This window comes from Magnolia sinica, chromosome 3 (genome assembly GCF_029962835.1).
Source record: "Magnolia sinica isolate HGM2019 chromosome 3, MsV1, whole genome shotgun sequence".
NCBI lineage: Eukaryota > Viridiplantae > Streptophyta > Magnoliopsida > Magnoliales > Magnoliaceae > Magnolia > Magnolia sinica.
In genome coordinates this window covers 10,234,101-10,239,301 of record NC_080575.1, presented here as the reverse complement: position 1 = coordinate 10,239,301, position 5,201 = coordinate 10,234,101, and the positions used below count along the sequence as shown (strand labels likewise).

Below are 5,201 nucleotides of genomic sequence, written 5' to 3'. Positions count from 1 at the left end.
CACAGGATGGACAGCGGAAGAAAACATCAGTGGACCGAACCAAAAATTGACCAAAACCACTCCTTCCCGGCTAGTTTTTCGCCACAAATTCAATGGACGGGGTGGATTCTTCCGGAAACATCACTGTGGGGCCCACCGAACACATCAGCGCACTCTATTACGCAGGAACGCACGTCCATAAAACCCGTCCGTTCCAGGCCATTCTGTAATCATGGTTAGGATCAGATCCACGATCCTGACCGTCCAAACTTACGGAAAAGGAGTCCGGATCGTCCCCAAGAAATCAGATCAGGTAGATCTGATCACAGATTTCCAAAATATTCACCGCACGCAAGACTGTCTTTGCAGTTTCGCAACAAGAAACAGAGCTGTGGTTTCGCGATTTCTCTATGCTGCGTAAAACTCTAGCCCAGCTGACCTATTGCTGTCTATAAAAGGACATGGGAGAAAGAGAGAGAGGCATCTGGATGTAGACGAGGACGGACAGCCATGGAGGCAAGAACGGGAGCAGGCAGAGAGAGGGAGAGAGATCACAATGTGGAGCGTGGCCTGATTTCAGAGTTTTCTCCTTCCTTTCCCTTATTTGTTTGGTTTTGGCTTAATTATGTTTGTGATAAGCTAAGCCTCTTAGCTAGGGCTAAGAGGTGAAGCTTGTGGCGTGATGGGTGGTAATTTACAGCTTTAATTCATGTTATGAACTGATGTTGATTCTAGTTTGATTAATAGGAATGACTTTAGTTTTTACTAGTTTGTTGTGATGAAATTACAATAGATCTACAATGGCTTTGAGTATTTCCTTTGCATTATAGGGTTTGTGAATTTGAGAATCTTGTTGTTCACCATCGTCTCCAGGGCATGGTTGGATGACGGAATCCTTCCTAACATTCATACATCCCTTAGATTGGATGTGGATTGGTTTAATTCTGTTGTTTGTTTTGTCACATGGGCATGGTTTTGTGATGGAATCAACTCTAATTCTCATACCTTTCATCTCTTTGAAAACTAGATCAAAAGAAGTTCAGATTGAGTTTAGTGATATATCTTCCAACTGGATGAAGATGGGACTCGAAGTCCAGTTGAGTTCATGAATCAAGCATAGATCTCCCTGATCTCTATAAGTGGATCCTCTGAATCCCTAGTTTCCCACCTTTAGATTTTCCAAGTTTTAGTTAATAATCCACCATTACTCTCTTAATTCTCTCTGATTTAGATTACATCTTCGCCTAGTTCTAGTTCGAGTTATTTTCAGAATACGTACAAAGTTCAGTCCCTATGGATTCGACCTCGGTCTTACCGAGTTTAGTACTACATCACAACCCTATAATTGGGGAGTGAACAAGTTTTTGGCGCCGTTGCTGGGGATTGACGGTTAGGTTTTTCTGAAATTGACTAGTTTTAAAATTATGTTAAGATTAAGATTTTCTATCTTTAGGTTTAGATTTTTCTGATTTCTAGAAAATAACCTGTTTTTCTGTTTTATAGGACCTTGACATACACATTCTAAATTGGTAATCTCTTTTTAATTTTCTAGTCTTTCTGTTTTCTATTTTAGATTAGGTTTTATCTTTAGAAACTTTCTAATTCTAGTGTTTCTTCTAATTTAGAAACTAACTTTCTTTCTATTTTAGGTTTAGAATTTTCCTAATTTGTTTTTAGAAACTTTCTATTTTCTTTTTTAGAAATTTTTCCTTTTTTAGAAACTAGTTTACTTTTTATTTTAAGATCTCCTGCTATTTCTAGACTTTCTATCTGTAGAAACTAACTTGGTTTGTTTTGTTTTGTAGGTTCTTAATTTAGGACTTCTATTTTGGTAACTTCCTTCCAACTCTTTTCTCTTATTTTTTAGATTTGTATTTCTTCCTTTTTCTTAAGTTTAGGTTTAGAATTTGAATTGAGTGTTGCGAGTGTTTCATGCCCAAGTGGATTCATGACAACACTCTACATCTCAAGGAGCGTTGGTTGAGGGGTTATCTATCCATCGCAGGATTAGACACCACTTGAGATCCTTAGAGTTAACTAAGGTTATAGTCGCAAATCAACCTCTTCTACCCCAACCTAGGGTAGAGGACATCCAGGATGAGAATGAGGTACATCAAGCACTCCCGCCTCGTACTTTATGAGATTATTTACAACAGGCGGGGGTGAGTATGTCCTTATGCATGGTTTTTTCAAAAAATACAGGTTATGGCCGCAAATCAACATCTTCTACCCCAACCTATGGTGGAGGACATCCAGGATGAGAATGAGGTACATCAAGCACCCCCGCCTCGTACTTTACGAGATTATTTACAACAGGCAGGGGTGAGTATGTCCTCATGCATGGTTTTTTCAGAAAATACAGGGGTGATCCAACTCCTTCCAAAGTTTCATGGGCTTGAATTTGAAAATCCGTATCTACACTTGAAAGAGTTTGATGAAATCATAGCCACTTTATACTTTCCTAATGTATCTGAGGACACGGCCAGGCTGAAACTCTTTCCCCTTTCTTTGAAAGAGAAAGCTAAGACGTGGTTACATTCACTACGTCCCCAATCTATTGGCACATGGAATGACATGACAAGGGAGTTCATAAATTTTTTTTTTCATATCACAAAACGAACACCCTTAGAAAGTCAATCATGAACTTCGCCCAAAAGGAAAGTGAAACATTCTTCCAATGTTGGGAGCGGTTCAAGGATCTTGTCAGCTCATGCCCACAACACAGATTTGAAATGTGGCACATTACACACTTTTTCTATGATGGACTGACATCTTCCATGCGCCAATTGGCCGAGACAATGTGCAATGGAGAATTTATAAATAAAAATGTCGATGATGTGTGGGATTACTTGGATTGACTTGCTGAAAACACACAAGCATGGGACACATACCCAAAATCAAATACCACTTCTGGGCCCACTCAATCAAAGGAAATGGGCGGAGTATACCTTCTAAAAGAGGATGATGATCTCAATTATAAAGTGGCTAATCTCATAAAGAAATTCGAGGCCATGGAATCAAGGAAGGACAAGGGTAAGGAAGTTGTTTGCAGTATTTGTGGTTGTAACAGTCACACAAGTAAAAATTATCCAACTATATCTGCCTTTCAAGAGGTACTGACCGAGAAATCCAATGCTGTAAATAATTACCAAAGGCCTTTCAATGGACCCACCTCTAACACATACAATCTTAGTTGGAGAAATCATCCAAACTTCAGTTGGAGGAATGAACAAACTACTACTCCTCAAGGTTTCTTTAATCAAATTCCAAATTAAGTGAAACCTCAAGAGGATCCAGTTTTAAAACATGCTCAAGACCAAGAGCTACTTAATCAGAATACGGCACAAGCAATCTAGGAAATCAGATCAGCAATTGGAACGCTCGTGTCGTCTGTCCAAAGAATGGAGTCACAATTAGCAATTGTGGGAAAGGGGATGCTTCTTGCTCACCCTCTCCCCAATGCCAAACCACAATATGAAATAAGTGACCCTAGCTTTTCAAATCAGATTGAACAAGCTAAATCTATCACCACTCTTAGGAGTGGGAAGATCATTAACAAAACCATTCCGGTTAGGGCTGAAAAGCCTAAGGATCTAGAAGAGGACAACAATGATAGACCAAGTATTGCTCCACATGAATTAGAACCAAAACCTCAAGGGAAACCGATTGTTCCATTCCCCCAACGGTTGATTACACCAAAACCTATCTCTAACTCTCAGGATATTCTAGAGGTGTTGAAACAAGTGAAGGTCAACATTCCTCTACTTGATGTTGTAAAAAAAATACCTTCATATGCCAAATTTTTGAAGGACTTGTGCACGACCAAAATGCGACAGAATATTCAAAAGAAAATCTTCTTGACTGAGAAAGTGAGTGCCATCCTAAAGCAGGATGTGCCGCAGAAATTCAAAGATCCCGGTAGCCCAACCATATCATGTGTAATCGGGGACTATCGAATTGATCACGTACTTCTTGACTTAGGAGCGAGCGTCAATATGATTCCCTACTCGGTATACAAACAGTTAGGTTTGGGTGAATTAAAACTCACCCTAACCACACTACAACTTGTTGATCGCTCTGTTTGTGTACCAAGAGGGATAATTGAGGATGCGTTGGTTCAGGTCGACAGATTTTACTACCTTGTAGATTTTATCATCATGGATACTGATTCCATCAGTAACATGAGCACTCAGATTCCCATCATTCTTGGTCGCCCATTCCTTGCCACTTCAAACGCAATTACCAATTGCAGGAATGGTGTCATGACTATGTCTTTCGGGAGTATGACATTGGAGTCAAACATATTTTTCAATACAGGCAGACTGTTAGAGGATGATGATGATTTTCACAACATTAACATGGTTAACTATTTCGTGGAAGATAGGACACCTCTGACCTTATCCTCTGACCCTCTAGAGATGTGCCTGGCCCACTCCCATGATTTTAATGATGACATGATTAGGGAGATGGGTGTCATGCTTGATACTGCGCCGGTATTTGAAGTTAACCGGTGGAAGCTACAATTTGAAGAGTTGCCCCAAACCGATGCAGTGTCTCTACCGTCTAACCCCAAAGCACCGAAGCGTGACCTAAAAACTTTACCCTCTGATTTAGAATATGCCTATTTAGGTTAAGAAGAGACATACCCAGTGGTGATTTCATCCCACCTTGAAAATAAACAAGAGAATGTGCTCATTTCTACTCTCAAAGAAGATAAAGGTGTTATTGGACATATCATCACAGATCTCGATAGAATGAATGAACTCCTTTTAACTGAATGTTTCGACTCTTTGGATGATTGCTTGACACACTTTGTAGATTCAAATAATCTCATGATATAAGAAATAGTGGATGCCTCGTAAGACAATACCTCGGTAGTTATCACGAATCAAGCAAACCCTTATTCTGAAGTACCTCCTCCCTCAGATCCTGAATGTTTACCATTGAAGGAGGAAGAGATAAGAATTGAACCGAATATTGAAACTTATGAGACTACACCACCTACTACGAATTTTTCTGAATTTCATCTACTTGTAGTCTCTGATTCATCATGGTGTACTAACTTCAAAACTTTTTGTCACAGGTGAATCGTATATACTTTGGACACTTTAAGAGATCAAAAGGAAACTTTATGCTGAGGTCCATCAATTTCTCTGGACATTCATACTCCAGGACATCCAAGCTTACTGTAAAAAGGGCTTTTGGATGATCTTGTTGAGAAA

General features: G+C 39.6%; 1 non-coding gene across 1 annotated transcript; it reads right to left on the bottom strand.

Annotated features, from left to right (window-relative positions):
* Nucleotides 1-2,600: 2,600 nt before the first annotated feature.
* LOC131241639 (small nucleolar RNA R71) lies at nt 2,601-2,707 on the bottom strand. The gene has a single exon (XR_009169199.1). It is a non-coding gene; the product is annotated as a small nucleolar RNA R71 (small nucleolar RNA).
* Between the last annotated feature and the right edge of the window lie 2,494 nt (nt 2,708-5,201).